An 18402-nucleotide genomic window follows, 5' to 3' on the forward strand; every position below is an offset into this window, starting at 1 on the left:
AACGAAGGGGTAGCGTTCCCACTTCCAAAGCGATCCGGCCTATCTTCTCTTCCTCCTACTCCCCACAAACACTCAGCTTCACCCCTGGGCTGGGCACTGTTGTTTCTTTTTTTGTACTTAAGTTCTTAAGTTTTGCTGTGGGAGGAGGAGGAGGGGGTCCGGGGATGGCGGACTGGAGGTGCGCCAGTTGCTGCCGCCGCCGAGTTATTATTATTATTATTTTACATTTATATCCTGCTCTTCCTCCAAGGAGCCCAGAGCGGTGTAGTACATACTTAAGTTTCTCTTTCACAACAACCCTGTGAAGTAGGTTAGGCTGATAGAGAAATGACTGGCCCAGAGTCACCCAGCTAGTTTCATGGCTGAAGGGGGATTTGAACTCGAGGCTTCCTGGTCCTAGTCCAGCACTCTAACCACTACACCACGCTGGCTGTTGTGCAGGCTGTTGTTGCGCCCCTTCTAACGGGGATAACAGGGCAGGGCTGAACTGGGAGGAGGAGGAGAATTGGCCGGCCCTCACTGTAAAAGACCACGCTGTAAAAGGGTTTTCTTGGTTTCCAAACAGTTATTCTCTCAAAACTTGGTTTTCTCCCTGCTTTCCGACAGACCTTCCAAGATCGCTTCAGGGATGGAGCTGTAGTTTTGAGAAATAACACATGCCCTGCATGAAATGGGTTCCAGGTTCAGACCCTGACATCTCCAGCTGGGGCTGGGAAAGACTGGAACCCGGGGCCTGGGGGAGCTGCTGCCAGTCAGTGTGGACGGCCCAGAGTTGGAGGGACCAGTGGCCTGACTCAGTGGAAGGCAGCTTCATATGTTTCTCCTCCATTTATACTCACAACAACCCTGCGATGTAGGTTGGGCTGAGAGAGAGCATGTGGCCCAAGGTCACTCTGTGAGCTCAAGTGGGTGGGGATTCTGTGGCAGTGGGGATGCATTACTGAGTTCTCGTGTCTGGCCGGGGATTGGGGACTTGGAGTAGGTGGTGTGTGTGAGAGAGAGAGAGGGTGGGGGTGGGTGGTGTGAGGTGGGAGGACCCCAAAAGGGATCTGTTGCTTGCTTCAACTATTATAAACCTTTCTGGGTATTTGTGTGTGTTTGTAGGGTGGTACAGTGCTGAGTTCTCATGTTATGCTGAGAGTTGGGGGTCTGGAGTGAGTGGAGGAGGTGTGAGACAACGAGAGCGCGTGCTGGGACTCCTAGAGGGATCTATTTCTTCTCTTAATGTTGACTGAGTCTCTTGGAGATCGGCAGCAGCAGAGAGTAAAAAAGGGGTTAACTTTCCTCCCACCATATTGGTTCTCCTGGAGTCTTGTGCTCCTCCCCCACTTGCGATTTGTATGGAACTGCACAGAGCCCAGGAAGTAGGGATGTGCACGGTCTGGAGCAGTCCGGACCGGCACCGAAGGGGGGCCTTTCTTTAAGGGCGGGGAGGGCTTGCTTACCCCTCCCGCCTCTTTGCCCCCTCCAGCGCCCGTATTTAACAGACAAACGGGGCGCTGGAAACCAGCCGCCCCCGCCGCCCCCCCCCGCCGCGAGCAGATTTACCCTTCAAAACTGCCAATACCCCTGCCTTCGCCCGCCAGCCCTCCCTCCCTCCCTCCCAGCTGCCCGCCCACCCACCCGAGGACTCACCCAATGCTTTAGAAAAAACGAGAGGAGCTACCGGACGGAGCTCCTCTCGTTACGAAGGCCTGCTGCATACTGAAGGCGCTTTGTGCGTGCGCGCATGCGCGCACCGCAAAGCATGCCGATCGCCGGAGGCCCGGTCTACCCGCCGAGAAAAGGCCGGGTAGACCGGGCCTCCGATCACCGGAGGCCCAGTCTACCCGGCCCGGCGGGTAGACCGGGCCTCTGGCGATCGGTGTGCTTTGCGGCGTGCGCATGCGCGCGCGCTGAAAGCGCCTTCAGTATGCAGCAGGCCTTCGTAACGAGAGGAGCTCCGTCCGGTAGCTCCTCTCGTTTTTTCTAAAGCATTGGGTGAGTCCTCGGGCGGGTGGGCGGGCAGCAGGGAGGGAGGGAGGGAGGGCTGGCGGGCGACAGCAGGGGTATTGGCAGTTTTGAAGGGTAAATCTGCTCGCGGCGGGGGGGGGCGGCGGGGGCGGCTGGTTTCCAGCGCCCCGTTTGTCTGTTAAATATGGGCGCTGGAGGGGGCGAAGAGGCGGGAGGGGTAAGCAAGCCCTCCCGCCCTTAAAGCAATACCCCCCACCCGGACCCGGACCAGCAAGAGCCGAACCGGTCCGGCAGTTCGGCCATTCTTTAGAATGGCCGCCGGACCGGTTCGGACTCACCCCTACCAGGAAGCTGGCTGTTGGGCTCCCTCCAAGAAGGAAGGTCAAACATTTTGTAAAAACCAACCCTTTGCTGTTTGTTTTGTTTGTGTGTGCTTTGTCCCCCCCTTGATCAAGCTACAGTGTTGTGCTCTCTCTTCCTGCCCTCCCCCCCGAACCATGTGTGTGTGTGTTGTATATGTGAGAGAAGTCCCATCCCGTGTGTGTGAGAGTGAGTTTTAAGCTTAAAAACAAAAGCAAAAAAACAGTTCCAAATATGCCTCTACTGTTCTAGGGCAAACTTGTAAGAAAAACCCTCTCCATTCCAACAGTATGCCTTCTTGTGAGGAAACTAGTCAGTGCAAAAGTATTAAAAGCTTTGAAAAGAAGGTGGGGGAGGAATGCTCTGACAAAATGGATCTGTTTTTGTTCTTGTTCCTGAAGATACACTGCTTATAACTCTAATCTGGCCTCTGTGTTTCGGTTTCTTTCTCTCCCCGCCCCGCCTTAAAAATATATGCTGCTTTTTTATCAACGGAGTTCTCAAAATGGCTTAAATAGCAAAATATGAGAAAATGGTTCTCTTAACATGTTTCCTCTTTTAAACATTACTATTTTATTTTATTTTGCTTTGTGCTTGTTACATGCTCCCCCCCACCCAAAGTCTATTTTTGTACACTTGCTTCAAATTAAGGCTTTGCAAATTGGTTCACAAGAAACTCATTTTTAAAACTTGCTTGCCCGTGAAATGATTGGTTGTCTTTAAATTCTGCAAAATTGGGGCAACTCCATATACGATAATCTGCTGTCCTATTTGAAATCAAAATGGTGGCTTTTCTTTCTGTTGTGTATAGACATACACTATACATTGTATATATATTGTAGACATACACTATAGTTGCATATGAGTTTTTGCTTAAATGAAATGTAGTCAATAGAAGAGATCAAACTGGATTGCATGTTGCTGTGATTGGTGTAAAAAGGGCTATTTTAATTTGCTTCTGAGTTTACATGCTTAGGATTGGAGTACATGTAGCTAACAGTCTAAAATTTATTTATTTATTGACACACATCCTGTTCTTCCTCCAAAAAGGTCAGGGTAGTGTACCTGAGAGTACCCTAATCTTTCCCTGAGTATATTTTAGTGTAAAAAATAATGAATTCAGCTAATTGGGGCGGGGGGTGGAGAAAAAGAATGAGAGAAAGAGCAGAGAGGAGGAGGAAGACAGAAGGCGGAGTGAGGTGGGTGCAAGGCTATGGGTGGCTCCCCAGAGGTGCATCAGAATCTAATCTGGCCCACCGCCAGATTTGAGCTTGACTCCTCCTGGCATAGTGCATTTGCAAGAGAGAGAAGATCCAAGCCCCAATATTTTTATATGGGGGGGGATCTTTTATGGGGGGAGGGAAATCATGTTGCACCCCCTGGAATTTCCTGCTGGATCCGCCCCTGCACGTGAGCATCCTCTGCTGTAAGATCAACTCCTTAGGGGATGGGGCCGCAGTTCAGTGGCAGAGCCTCGGCTGAGCATGCAGAAGGTACCGGTTCAATTCCTGGCTGCATTTCTAGGTTGGGCTGGGAAAGAGATTTCTAGGTTGGGCCTGAAATGTCGGAGAGCTGCTGCGAGCTCGTGTAGACAATACTGAGCTAGACGGACCAATGGTCTGACTCAGGGCTGCTCAACTTCGGCCCTCCTGCAGATGTTGGCCTACAATTCCCATAATTCCTGGCTATTGTCCACTGTGACTGGGGATTATGGGAGTTGTAGTCCAAAAGCAACTGGGGGGCCTAAGTTGAGCAGGCCTGGCTGACTCAATAGGAGGCAGCTTCCCTTCATTTTTCTGAACTCCGCCCAAATACATTTCTCTCCCCACCCCCCACAAGTATCTTTACTCTCCCCACAAACAATTCAAGTGAGGACTGGCTCCCCAAGCTTTCCCTTTGCACACCCTGCCTCAGGAAGCCACATTTTTGCCCTCTTTAAAAGAAGCCAGGGGGACTGTTTGTTAAGCACCACGGGCCTGAGACTGGGCATTACTCCATAAGAAGTGATAGGCAGGTTAAGCACATTTTTAATGAAAGCTACAGACCTCTAACACTATTACTAGTGGAAAAGAACATACCTCCCAATGCCTCTTGACCTAAAAAAAAAACCATTTCCCCAAAATCACAATACAAAGGAATAAATTACCAAATAACGTTCACCCCAGCAAAGGGGAGGACAGAAAATTAACAAACCACTGAACTCGCTCCTCAAACTTTAAACTCCTGTAAATAAGCCATTTCTTATCCTCCTTTCCACTTCAAAGTTGACATGGATCATCCTTAAACCCAGCTCTCATCTGCTGCCCAGTTTCACAATCAATTCCTTGAGCCATATTCTAACGATAAGCCATTGTTGCTATGGCCCCCTGATTTTTTTGATATAAGGACAGGATGTGATCTGTCTCATCCTTAACATAAGGCTGCTATTAAAAGCCAGAAATGTAGACTGCTCCCTCCAGCTTGATTTTTATAAAATATGAAAGGGAGGGGGAAATGTTTCTGAGTGAAGGTTTGGTGTCATTTCCTGTGGCTCTTTGTGATTCTTGAGATTTGTTTCCCTTTTCTCACGGAGAAGCTGGGTTCTGCATATGAATTATTTGCTGGTATAGAAAGAAACTACAACTTCTCCCTTAACAAAGACTCATTGGCCTTGTGAGACTAAGCCGTGACTCTTCTTACCCTGGGAATTAAAGTTGTATCAGAGGAAGGAGAGATTTGGGCCGTGTTAGGAGCTTGAACTGAGCTCCAAGAGAACATGGGTTTGCAAAGCCCAGCAAACAGTGAATTGTGGAATGGAGCAGAAAAAGATCCTCGAGCCATTCAGGCTGGGAGAGAGAAGAATCAGGAAATAACCATGCAGAGGATCCTGGGAGGTGCCACCACCAACACAGATGTCCAGCACTGGGAATTCAGGGAGTTCCTGTACCAGAAGGCTGAGGGTCCTCGGGAGGTTTGCAGCCAACTCCACCACCTTTGCTGTCAGTGGTTGAAGCCAGAGAGATTCACGAAAGCTCAGATGCTGGACCTGGTGATTATGGAGCAGTTCCTGACTGTCCTGCCCCCGGAGATGGAGAGCTGGGTCAGAGAATGTGGAGCGGAGACCAGTGCCCAGGCAGTGGCGCTGGCAGAAGGTTTCCTCCTGAGCCAGGCAGAAGAGAAGAGGGAGAAGGACCAGCAGGTGAGTAGCAGGGACATTTTATCCAGACAATTCCAGGGGGCAAAGGACTGTTAATAGATCTGCTCCAGAGTGCTTGGTTGGACACTCTGACTATGCATTTGGTCTAACGTGGTGAATCAGTTGACTGTGGGGGAGTAATCTCTTACAGCATTAGTTTGAGCAGAGTTTTGGTCTGGAAATAATGAGACAGAAATGCAATACAACGGATTTATTTAGGGATAAAATTGGGGTACAGGAAAGGAAAATGGGTTAGGCAAATAAAAAGGCAATAAAATAGTAATCTTAACAGTATTAACGTGAGTCTCATTTAGAGAAATGTAGCTTAAGGTCCCAATTGTCAATAAATCAGCTTAAGGCTCACTGTAAAAAAAAAAAAAGCTAAAATGCAGAAATAAGGAGGGAAGAGAAGAGGGCAAGGAGATTTAGAGGGATAGGAACTTAGTGTTATTTAGTTAGTTAGTTAGATTTATATGTCGCCCTACTCCCATAGGACTAAGGGCAGCTTGCAAGCAATAACATACACAGCAACACAGTTCTATAAAATACATCTTACATAACGTCATAACCCCAACCCCATACAGTACTCATTCCACATGATATAGTAACCATGGATTACAAGATCACTCTATGACCAGCTATCTCAGCGACCGAACACCTGACGGAACATTTCAGTCTTACATGCCTTACGGAAAGCCAACAGATCATGGAGATTATTATACTGTTGGTGTGTTCAGTGCACTTGTAGACAAGCCACTGGCCAAACCTCCTCTCAAGAACAGGGCAGAAAAGCAGGGCAAGCAAGCTTGGGAACCAGTATGTGTAAGCCCAAGCAGACTACCATGCAGGTCCGACAGTCGGTAATGGAAAAGACCCTCTGGAAGACTTTCTGGAAGAAGCCACCTCTCTAGCCATGCAGCTTGGCCAGGGGTGTAAGAAGTCAAAATCATGTCCTGAGGCAATGTATAAGTCGTGCTGCTGGGGGTGAAACTTGTGTGGGACAATGAAGTTTGTAGTTACATGAACTGATCAACTTGGGTGTGGACCCAAGGAACAAAAAGGTGGAATGGCTTGGTCTTGTGGAAGCTGGTCTTGTGGTAATAAGCATGACTTGTCCCCCTAGCTAAGCAGGTTACAAGATATTCCCCTCAGGAGATGGAGCCACTCTGGGAAGAGCAGAAGGTTTCAAGTTCCCTCCCCGGCATCTCCAAGATAGGGCAACCTTGGAGAAGCCACTACTAGTCTGTAAAGACAATACTGAGCTTGCTAGATCAGTGGTCTGACTCAGTCTGTGTCAGCTTTCTATGTTCCTTTGTAACGGAATGAGTGAACTTAACATCTTATCTGAGAAGCGGGATGTCTCTCCAGGTAGAGAGAGATGTTTCTCTTAAGTTTTAACAACCTCACTCCTTAGTTCTTGCCAGCAGATTAGATTGTTGACAGTGCTGCCCTTATCTGAGTTACTGCGGAGAAGATTAGCAGCAGCTAATTCTTCTGCGGGAGAGTTAATTATTCCCTCTGAGAGGATGTTTTTAACCGGAGGTCTACTTTGCTAGCTTTTCCTTCTCTTTGACAGTGAGACAAAGAGAGGTTTGGGGATGATTCCCTTCAGTCTTTATGACTGTAACATAGGGCAGCATTGCCCCATGTTTTGCTTGTGCTAAGGGACCAAATTACAGAGTTTCAAATATGGGCATGTGCAAAGTTCAGATTCCCACAAACTCAGGTATTCAAGAGGGAAGCTGTGCTCCCAGAGTTCCACTTCACATGGAGGGGTGCTGTTTGCAGCCCCAAGGTAAGCTGTTTTGGCAACATAACTTGTGGGATAATTGCCACCAGTTGCCAGGTAGGATCGTGCAAGCAGAGCCAGAGTCCTTTTCTTCCCATCCGGCAGACCACCAGTGCTTATAGTCAGCCAAGCTGCTGTACTAGCGATGGAAGCCGCAGAGAGAACAAGGAACGCATGCAGGAGAGACAGCAGCTTTTCCTCTCCTGCCTCTTTCCTGGCTGGCAGGTGTTAGGAGGGGATCTGGGATGGCCTCCTCTTCTAGTCCTTTTTAATTCCAGGGCTGGATTCCTATCCCGATCCACTGGTCCTCATGCACCTCCCTAAGCAGGCCAGGGCTGCGAGTGGGTTGCAGGGCTTCCAGGGAAGAATACCCAAGTGCAAAGTGATTGGGAAAACATCATCTAGGGTTGCAAGATTATTAACTGGGACTGATCATATTATGGCAGTGCTTAACTAATTCCAAAATGAGTTTTTAATGCTGCTTTGTATTTTATTTTCAGCTTTTTTTGGTCTTTTATGATTTAATGTGTTATGTTTTTTATTGTATGTATTAATCCTCTGTTGTGAGCCACCCAGAATGTTTTTAATAATAAATAATAATAATAAATTCTATTTACACACAGACTGCTAAATGTTATTGAACGGATTTGGCACTTTAATTATCGGGCCCTTTCCAAGGGTCTAGGATAACTAAAGAAAAATTCAAGATATCATTGTAGTATTCGTGCTGTCCCGAGTAGTGTGGCTTTCTGTAGTTGATGTTTTGTAATTTTGTTGATGCCCTAGGTTGTGGGGGGTGGGGGTTGTTGTTGTCTTTTCAGTTTTAATATCTTCTCAGGAACATTATTACAACTTTATGCCCCCCCCCTTTATGTTTTTTTATACTTTTTATGCATTTTTATGACTTTTACTGTTTCTCAGGTGTGATTCTGCTTCTACTATTTTTAGTATTTTAAGTCCTTTTAGTATTGATATGTACCATTTTACATGTAAGCACTTTAATCTGCTCTCACTTTAACTTGCAATCACTCTTATTATATATCATTTTATTGCATTCTTTATACTCTCTTTGATGCTTTTTTAATGATGCCTTATACTCATGTAACTTTTTAAGAAATGTCATAGAAATGCTACTTTTATTCCTGATTTATGCTTGTAGTATGTATTAGGCTTTTAATATCTACTGTCACTTTGGTTTTAAAATGTAATCTGTAATCAACCCTCTTACTCTGATTTTAACCTTTAAAGCCCTAAATGGCTTGGGACCAGGTTACCTGAGAAAGCACCTTGCCCCATATGTCCCTAAAGGTATTGTGTGCCATCAAGTCGAAATCAACTCCTGGTGACCACGGAGCCCTGCAGTTGTCTTTGGTAGAATACAGGAGGGGTTTACCATTGCCATCTCCCGTGCAGTATGAGATGATGCCTTCCAGCATCTTCCTATATCACTGTTGCCCAATATAAGTGTTTCCCATAGTCTGGGAAACATACCAGCTGGGATTTGAACCCATTTGAACCCAGGGGCTGGTGCCCCTGCCAGACGAGGAGAGGCTGGTGGCTACTAGGGAGAGGGCCTTTTCAGTGGTTGCACCCCGTTTATGGACTAGCCTCCGCAGAGAAGTTTGCCAGGCTTCATCACTTTGTTCTTTTAGATGCTGGGCAAAGACCTTTTTGTTTGCCCAGGCCGTTCAAATTTGGGTCTTAATATTCGGCTTTGATTTTTAACTAATTTCAAATTGAACTTCTTGGTTGCTGCAATCAAGGCATCTCTTTGGGTTATCCCCGTCACGTGCTCCTGGACAGGACTATGTTAAATAGCTAAATAGAAAGCCTTTAGAGCCCGACGGGGATGACCCCACCCAGTTCTTACTGTCCTGCTTTGCTCCTGGCAGGTTCCTTCTCTCTCTCGTTTGTCAGAATCTATTCAACTCCTTTTGCCTTTGTGCAACGAAGAGAGTGGCAAGCTTGGCTGAAAAATGCCATTGTGGACACGGTTTTTCAATTAAAGCCCACAAGGAAGGCTAAAAAACCTAAGAAACATAGCCGCCAATCCTCGTCCTCAGAGGCCTCCTCTGACTCCAGTTCCCCAGCGCCTACGGCTAAGAAGGCTAAGTGCAAGAAAAAATACCTAAAGGGGGTAAAGAAGGTTTCTAGAAAGTCAGTGTCAGTACACTCATCAGACCTCTCGGGGAAGAGTCTGGGGATCTTACCTCTAAAGAGGTTAGACCCAGGGAAAATACTGCAAAGGAAAAGTTGGTGCCCATGCCGGATGAGGATACCACCAGTGGTCTGGGGGGCCCGGGTGGAGGTGGCCCAGGATCCGGATCAGGACCTGGGCCTTGATAAGGAGGAAGGGGAGTGGTCTGGGGCAGAGGATTTAGAGCCTGCCCAGATATCACAGCGTCTCTTTGCTTCAGAGGATTTTAACCCACTTGTGACTAAGATTCTCACTACGATTGGGCTACAGTCCAAACTGGCCACTGAGCCAACTCAGTCTCATAAGGGGGACATGGTTTTTCCTAAGGCTAAGCCATGGGATATGTTGTTGCCTATGCCAGATTGCTTTACAGAGACAATAAAAGGAGAGTGGGCTATGCCTGCATTAAACAAAAAACCTGTCCCAGAGACCACTCGCTTTTACTCATTCCAACAAGAAACTGCTGATCTGCTCAAAACTCCCAGCACTGATGCACCAATCGTCCAGTTGGTCACTGGATCATTGATTCCACGAGATGGGGAAGCTTCGTTAAAGGACCTTTCAGAAAAGAAAGCAGAATTTGCTTTTAGGCGCATACATGACAACTCATCTCTAGCAACACAGTCCGCAGCAGCAGCATCCATAGAGGCAAGAGCCAGATTATTGTGGCTTAATGACCTGCTCGATGAGACGCCGACTGACCCAGCACGCCTCAGACAGCAATTGGTGAAACTCCAATGGGCACAGGCATTTGTGGCAGATACCACCTTGGATTTTATTTGATTATCTTCCAAGGCGTCTGCTGCCACAGTAGTGGGCAGATGTTACCTTTGGCTTAAGGGTTGGCAAGCAGACGCTACATCGAAAGCAAACTTGTCAGTGGTGCCATATGATAGTTCCAAACTGTTTGGAGAATCAGCCCTCAAGGATGTGCTGGTGGAGTCAAAGGATAAAATAAAAGAAATGCCAACGGCCCCTAAAAAAGGAGATAAAGCTACGTTCAGAAAGCCCTTCCAGCTATTTCGTTCATTTCGTCCCTCATTCAGAGGGCGTGACAGAGATTTCAGATCACAACGGGGAGCCTGGTCTCGCCAGCGATTTCCCTCCAAAAACTTCGGAAACTGACAATCATTCAACCAGGGGAAACAACAAGGCAAGCAACAGTTCTGATGCAGGAACCCCTGTGCTCGGGGGACATCTCTCAAAAATTTTCCACATTTAGGAGCAGACTATAGGGAATGAATGGGTTTTGGAACTGATCAGATCAGGTTACAGGATAGAAATGGACTCCCTTCCTCGCCCAAGGTTCCTTCCTACTCCCTGCTCTCATTGTTTTTCCAAACATGCAGATTTAAACTCAGCCATTCAACATCTTCTGGCAATAGGGGCGGTAGAAAAGGTTCCCTCATCTCAGGCGGGGAAGGGTCTTTATTCTATTCTGTTTACCTTCCCCAAAAGAGACGGGTCAAAAAGAGCAGTTCTGGACTTGAAACACCTGAACAAGAGCATACGTCCACAAAAATTCTGCATGGAATCACTGTGTTCCATCACAGAGGCTCTTCACCATGGAGACCAGCTCTCTTCTATCAACTTAAAAGAAGCTTACCTCCATATTCTAATCCATCCAAAAGCAGACATTTTCTACGCTTCAAGTATGCGGGGGTCAACTATCAATACAAGGCCCTTCCATTTGGCCTATGCTCGGCCCCCAGGGTCTTTACCAAGGTCCTGTCACCCGTAATGGCGCACCTTCGCCTACAGGGCATCCATGTCTTTGCCTATTGGGACGATCTGCTCATGAAATCAAGGTCCCCAGACGCAGCTGCATCCGGCCTGGTAGTGACACTGTCTACTCTGAAACAACACGGGTTTCTAATAAACGAGAAGAAAAGTCACCTGATACCCTCTCACAGGCTTCTACATTTGGGGGTCATAATAGATACCATGCTAGATCGGCTTTTTCTACCAGAGGACAGAATTCAGACTCTGATCTCAGAAGCAAAAATCGCAGTACAAGCATGGAAGACACATGTACTGTCCTTAGCGGGACTTCTAGGCCTAATGGTATCCACCTTGGATGCAGTGCCTTGGGCGAGGTTCCACCTCAGGGACTTAGAGTGGTTCCTTCTTCCATTTCAATCAACCATCTCAAGGAAGTGCAACCTCCTGGTGCACATGCTGCCCACCGTTCAGACGTCTCGTTGGTGGTGGAGCTCCCCCAGCAACCTGTCTACAGGGAAGAGATTTCTGGAGGTCCCAAGGATGATAGTGACTACGAACGCCAGGACCAGAGGTTGGAGGGCCCACTGTCATCAGTACTCTGTTCAGGGAAAGTGGACTCTGGAAGAGCGAGCACACTCAATAAACTGGCTGGAGTTAAGGGCCATCAGGCTGGCCTTACTCAACCTTCATCCACATGTGACGGGCCGGGATATCTTAATAAAAACGGACAATATCATGGCCAAGGCACATGTAAACAGGCAGGGGGGTACGAGGTCCAGGTCGCTATATCAGGAATCAGTGCTTCTGATGTCTTGGGCAGAAGGTCATCTGAAATCAATTGCAGCCCACCACGTACAGGGAGACCTGTACTTGATTGCCGATTGGCTCAGCAGGAAGGACCTCCTGCCGGGAGAATGGGCACTAAATCATCATGTCTTCCAACAAATAGCACACAGGTAGGACCCCCCTGTCCTGGATCTATTTGTGACACTTCTCAATGCGAAGCTGCCACGCTTTGTCACCAGATTCCCTTGTCAGAGGGTGGTGGAGATGGATGCATTTTCAATCCAGTGGCCAAGAGGCATAATGTACGCTTTTCCTCCGATTCCGTTGTTGGCGCACGTACTAAGGTGCATAAGAGAAGAAGCAGAGGTCATTCTAGTAGCGCCGTATTGGCCAAGACGACCTTGGTTCGCCGAGCTGATTTCCCTCAGCATAGACAAGCCATGGCATGTGCCGGTCATACAGGACCTATTGCTACAGGGACCAGTCCAGCACCCAAATCCAGCCTGGTTTCAGCTAGCCACATGGAGACTGAGTGGCGGCTGCTGAACAGGCAGGATGTGACGGAAAAAGTGGCATCCACCATACTTGCCTCATGTCGTCCATCAACAAACCGGGTGTACCAATATACCTGGAGAGCTTTTCTCCGTTGGTCTAGCCATCATCAGATCGCTAAGGGTCAAGCCAACCTTAACCACCTCTTACAGTTTCTACAAGAAGGTCTGGATAAGGGGTTAAGACCGAATACTCTGAGGAGACAGGCGGCCTCCTTGGTGCCTCTCATCTCAGGAGGATCTTTGAAGATGTCAATAGAACATCCGTTACTTAAGTGTTTTCTAAGAGGGGCAACTCTTATATCTCCGCCAGAAGCACACCGGTTTCCTACATGGAATTCAGTGGCCTACATGGAATTCAATGGCCTTCAGAACATGGTTCTGAAGGCACTACAGCATCCTCCATTCAAACCCCCTAGGTCAATATTGCTGAGGATACTTAAGCTAGCTTTTTTGGTGGCCGTAATTTCGGCAAGACGAGTATCGGAGTTGAGAGCACTTTCGATTCACAAATCCTATTGTATAATCTCAAAGGATTCCATACGCCTGATACCAGATCCATTCACTCATCCAAAGATCTTATCGGACTTCCATTTGTCTCAAGATGTATTTTTGCCATCATTTTTTCCACACCCAACACTTCCTCAGGAGAAGTTGTGGCATAACTTGGATGTCAGACATTGCTTAAAGAAGTATATTTCACAGTCCACCGGTTTTCGAAAGACAGACGCACTGTTTGTGTCATATCTACCGGCGTCTATGTGGGAGGCAGTGTCTTCAAGGACAATTGCGAGCTAGATCCGAGCCTGCATTTCTCTTGCATATAAGGCGCAGCACGTTTGTCCACCTCAGAACATACTAGCTCATTCTACCAGATCTACTGTGACTTCAGTGGCCTTCGCAACCAATGCCAGGAGATCTGTAAGGTGGCAGTCTGGAAGAACCCGTCCACATTTATCAAACATCACAAATTGGATCTATATGCCTCCGCTCAGGCGGCCTTTGGGAGGCGGGTTCTCCAAGGGGTACAGGAGTAGAGCAAAACTGGGTGTTCCCTCCCGGAGACGTACTGCTTTGGTATGTCCCAAAGAGATGCCTTGATTGCAGCAACCGAGAACGGAGCATTGGTCACTTACCGTGAAGGCTTCTTCTGGTTGCTGCAGTCAAGGCACCTCGGCCCACCCGGCTATTCTATGTACATTTACTCGTTGCTCTACTCCAGGGAAATTATTCAATTCTGATAGGTATCCTTAGCATGAGGAATGTCATTAATGCTCAGAATCTGTCTTGTTTTATATGCCATTTTACCTGTGGGTTACAGTACTTTCCCGATGGCTACCAGTTCAACATAGTTTGTGTTCAATACAATATGTTGTTTCCTTGTTTGGTTGTACCTTTTCTTATGCTACTTGGCCCGTAAGAACTGGGCGGGGTCATCCCCGTCGGGCTCTAAAGGCTTTCTATTTAGCTATTTAACATAGTCCTGCCCAGGAGCATGTGACGGGGATAACCCAAAGAGATGCATTGACTGCAGCACCCAGAAGAAGCCTTCACTATAAGTGACCAATGCTCCATTTTAATGCTGCTTTGTATTGTATCTTGTATTTTATTTTCACCTTCCCCTCCTTTTATGATTTAATATGATATTTATTTTTTGTATGTATAAATCATCTGTTGTGAGCTGCCCAGAAAACAATTTATTATTGGGCAGCTAACAAATGCAATTTGTTGTTGTTGCTGTCGTCATCTTTTCATATTTAATATCTTTGTAATGCCTACCCTGAGGGGATTTGTATCAAAGTTGCATGACGTCAATATAATACCAATAAACGCTCCATTCCCTTTCTTCATCCCTCTTCTCTTAGCCAACATGGCCACTGATCCCCTGCAGGCAGAGAAGGCTCTGTCAGATATCAGGCAGAGGCTGCTGTTTAAGGGGATCGTGCGGGAGGAGGAGGGGGATGGAGCAACCACCTCACTGGGTAAGGATGAAGAAATATGGGGTATGTTTTTTCTTGGCCTCCTGAAATCCCTAGATTGCTTTTACGTTCCCTTTAACTCTCTGTATAGGAGTCGCTTTTCTCCAGCCTCATTTCTGTTTTCAGTAACTTCAGACTGTCATTCCAAACTAGAACTTAAAAAACACTGTAAAGACATTTCCTTTCACTACAATGAAATGCAAAATGCCTAATAGCATGAAACGCATCTCCTTTCTTTCCCTCCCAGGCAATGAAATGACCTTGGAGGTTCCTTCTAGGCCTTCTCCTTTTGGGGGTGGAGTGGAAGAAGTTACTGTGCAGTCACTGCAAGATCAGGTAGGAGAAGCATTGTTGGAGGAAGAGGCAGGCCTCACTTCTCTCTGGACTGGAAACAACTTTTCTCTTTCCCTTTCCTACAATCCAAGATGACTGCTTGGAAGACAATAGTTCTAAGAAATTTTGGATCCTGCAGAAGACGATCCAGCCATTACCTTTCTGACTGTACCCAGGTAGAGAAACTGCTTTCTTGGTCTTTCAGGGTGTGGTGACCCTTGAGGAGGTGGCCGTGTGTTTCTCTGAGGAGGAGTGGGCTCTGCTGGATCCAGGCCAAAGGGCTCTGCACAGGGAAGTCATGGAAGAGACTTCTGGGCATCTGGCCTCATTGGGTAAGCTCCATCTTTCCTTTGGCTGATGAGTGTGGAAAGCAGGAATTTGTGCTATTTCCAGTCTGTATCCGTGCATTTTGAGGATGCTGTGGAGGATGTCAGCGGCTGGTCCACATTCCTTAGATATTCCCCTTGGTTAAAGAGGAAAACCTGAGCCTAAAAGGGGTCCTTCCTAGAGATGACAGTAAAACACTCCCTCCCACCCCTTTTACTAATTGGCAGAAGTGTCAGCTCACTTCAGCCTGTAACTGACAGCTCTATTTTTGCTGCATTTGGTGGTGTCAGACATGGTCTGAGAGTAGGGGCATGCACAGAACCGTCTGGCCCAGTTAGGTTCGAGGCCGGACCAGCCTCAAACGGAACCGGGCCAGTTCAGTCCGGCCCCCCATCAAACCCCCGCCGGTCTGGTCCCAGACAGGTCTGCAATTTTTAATTTTTTTAAAAGTAAATGATAAGTATCTTTAGCCCCCTTGGGGGGCTTGCTGAAGCCACAGGGGGCGGGGAATCCGTGCGGGTTCCCTCTCACCCCGCCGGACTTCCTCATCACCACCGTGGCTGTTATGTAAAGTCTTTTTGGTCCTTTCGGGCCTCCGTACGAGCGAGCGGCCGCCATTTTGGTGGCCACCATGCATGCGCCAATGCCCTCTGCAAGGCCACCAGCGGTCCGATGGAACCGGAGGGTGGTTTGGTTTGACCACGAGCCCCCGGACCACCAGACCAGTCCACACATCCCTATCCGAGAGGGAGCTTTCCTTCAGTTAGGGCTTCACTGGCCTGTAGTGTGGCTGAGAGAGATACTTGTGGCTTCCTCAGTTTGACTTCCTTCCCGGGACTATTTCCAAGCCTGGTGAGGAAAGAGCATCCAACTCCTGGGAACAGACTGAATCTTCCAGTCCCAGGGACTCTCCCTGTCTCCTACTCCAAGCCCTGCTGCATATGGGAGGCTAGGAGTTTGAAGGTCCTTTGTCACCTCTTCTTGGCCCTTGGAGTGGCTGTGGTCAGGAACACTGTTCCCTCAAACAGGGATTCCCAGACAGTGTTGACTACAGCTCCCAGCATCCCCAGCTGCAATGGCCTTTGGCTGGGGATTATGGGAGTTGTAGTCTACAACATCTGGGAATCCCTGTTACAGGGAACACTGGTCAGGAGAGCAGTTTAGACAGGCTGAGCTTGGGTTCTCTGAAGATTAGTTCCAGTTGGAACTAGACTTGTTTCTTTCCATTCGTTCAAACCTGACCTCATGTCTTGGTCAGAAGATAAGAGAAATGGGGACCTCCATTTGTTGAGGCCTCCAAGGAAGGAGGGAGATCAGCTGGCAGCTGCTTTGCTGTGTGGTGGTCAAAGTTCTCAGGAGCTTCAGGCAATGAGTTCCCCTAGCAAGCCTTTCTTCTGTCTTAGTCTCACCCGAGAAGCAGCTCTTCCTAACGAGCTGGGATCAGGGGCACCAAAGGAGGCCCTGCTGCCTCTGCTTTTTGGAGCTCCGTTTGCTCCTCTCTCCTATCCCACCCCACCCTGGCATTAATGAGAGCCACACTGCGTGTGGGCTGCCATTGGTCAGGTAGAGCTTTGCGGACTGTTCAATCATTGGCCAGCCCTTGCAGCTCTACCTTATGAATGGCCAGCTTGTGGGCAGCTCCGGTTTCATGCATGCTGGGGTGGGAGAGGATATAGCTCTGAGGAGAAGAGACAGCTCTGTCTCCTTTGGGGGTGCCCCCACCCCAGCTCTTAAGCATGAGTTGCTCCTGTCTCATGCCCTTGAGACCTGTCGGGGGAAACAGCAAAAGAATCACTGCAGAGATTTCTCCAGGGAGATAAGGGGGCAGGCTAAAATTATGGAAAAATTGTATACAGACTGAGGGAAATGCCTCTGCAAAACCACATCCTTTAGAGCATGTAGCAGGACTTAATACTCATCAATAGAGGCTACTGAGCAGAAGCCAGGATATGCCCCTCCACTACGTCTTTTCCTTGCTTTTAACCGCCAATAACTCCCATTATCTGGGCTTGTTTCTTGGGTTGAGGCTGTGTTCCTCCCTCACCAAAATTCTCTTTTTATTCCTGCAGGTAATCAGAGGAAGAACAGAAAAAAAGGGAAAGTGCAGAGAAGAAAAACTGAAGCATATCAATGTACAACGTGTGAACACCACTTCAGTGATTGGTTGAACTTTTATAAACACCAAAGAACCCACACAGGAGAGAAACCATGCTTGGAGTGTGGAAAGAGCTTCATCCGGAAGGACAATCTTTCTGTTCATCCAAGAGTCCACACAGGGGAGAAACTGTATATGTGCTCAGAATGTGGAAAGAGCTTCAGCCAGAAGGACAGTCTTTTTGTCCATCAAAGAATCCACACACGGGGAGAAACTGTATATGTGCTCAGAGTGTGGAAAGAGCTTCAGCCGGAAGGACAATCTTTCTGTCCATCAAAGAATCCACACACGGGATAAACTGTATATGTGCTCAGAATGTGGAAAGAGCTTCAGCCGGAAGGTCCAACTTTCTGCCCATCAAAGTATCCACACACGGGAGAAACCATATACATGCTCAGAATGCAGCAAGAGCTTCTGTCAGAAGGGCAATCTTTCTTTCTATCAAATAATCCACATGGGGAGAAACTGTTTAGGTATTCAGAGTGTGGGAAGGGCTTCAGCCAGAGCTCAGATCTGAATAACCATTATAGAATCCACACAGGGGAGAAACCATTTATCTGTTCAGAGTGTGGAAAGTTTCATTTCAAAAATATTGGCCACAGTTGGAGGAGTATAGTTGTTTACATCCAATGCTGGCTCAAAGGGTTGTGGCACCATTAGCCAATTTTGCTCTTGTGCTGCCGCTCCCATATATATATATATATATGTTAAAAACCGTAAGTTGTATGTGTTGTTATTGTTTACTTTATTCAGTATGCTTTAATAAAATATTGAAATGTATGTTAGTAACTTCCAGGCATCAGGTGCTGTGTAGCAGGAGTCACTTGCAGAACATTTCACCCCGTCTACCTGAATTCACTCATAAGAACTTAAGAACAGCCCTGCTGGATCTAGGCCCATCTAGTCCAGCATCCTGTTTCACACAGTGGCCCACCAGATGCCACTGGAAGCCTACAGGCAGGAGTTGAGGGCAGTCCCTGTCTCCTGCTGTTACTCTCCTGCAGCTGGTATTCAGAGGCATTCTACCTCTGAGGCTGGCCTGTAGCCACCAGACTAGTAGCCACTGATAGACCTG

At 47.7% G+C, this 18402-nt stretch overlaps 1 pseudogene; it reads left to right on the top strand.

Annotated features, from left to right (window-relative positions):
* Positions 1–2355: 2355 nt before the first annotated feature.
* Positions 2356–18107, top strand: LOC128342026 (oocyte zinc finger protein XlCOF26-like; annotated as a pseudogene).
* Positions 18108–18402: the final 295 nt, after the last annotated feature.

Source organism: Hemicordylus capensis, chromosome 2, assembly GCF_027244095.1.
Source record: "Hemicordylus capensis ecotype Gifberg chromosome 2, rHemCap1.1.pri, whole genome shotgun sequence".
In the NCBI taxonomy this organism is placed as follows: Eukaryota; Metazoa; Chordata; class Lepidosauria; order Squamata; family Cordylidae; genus Hemicordylus; species Hemicordylus capensis.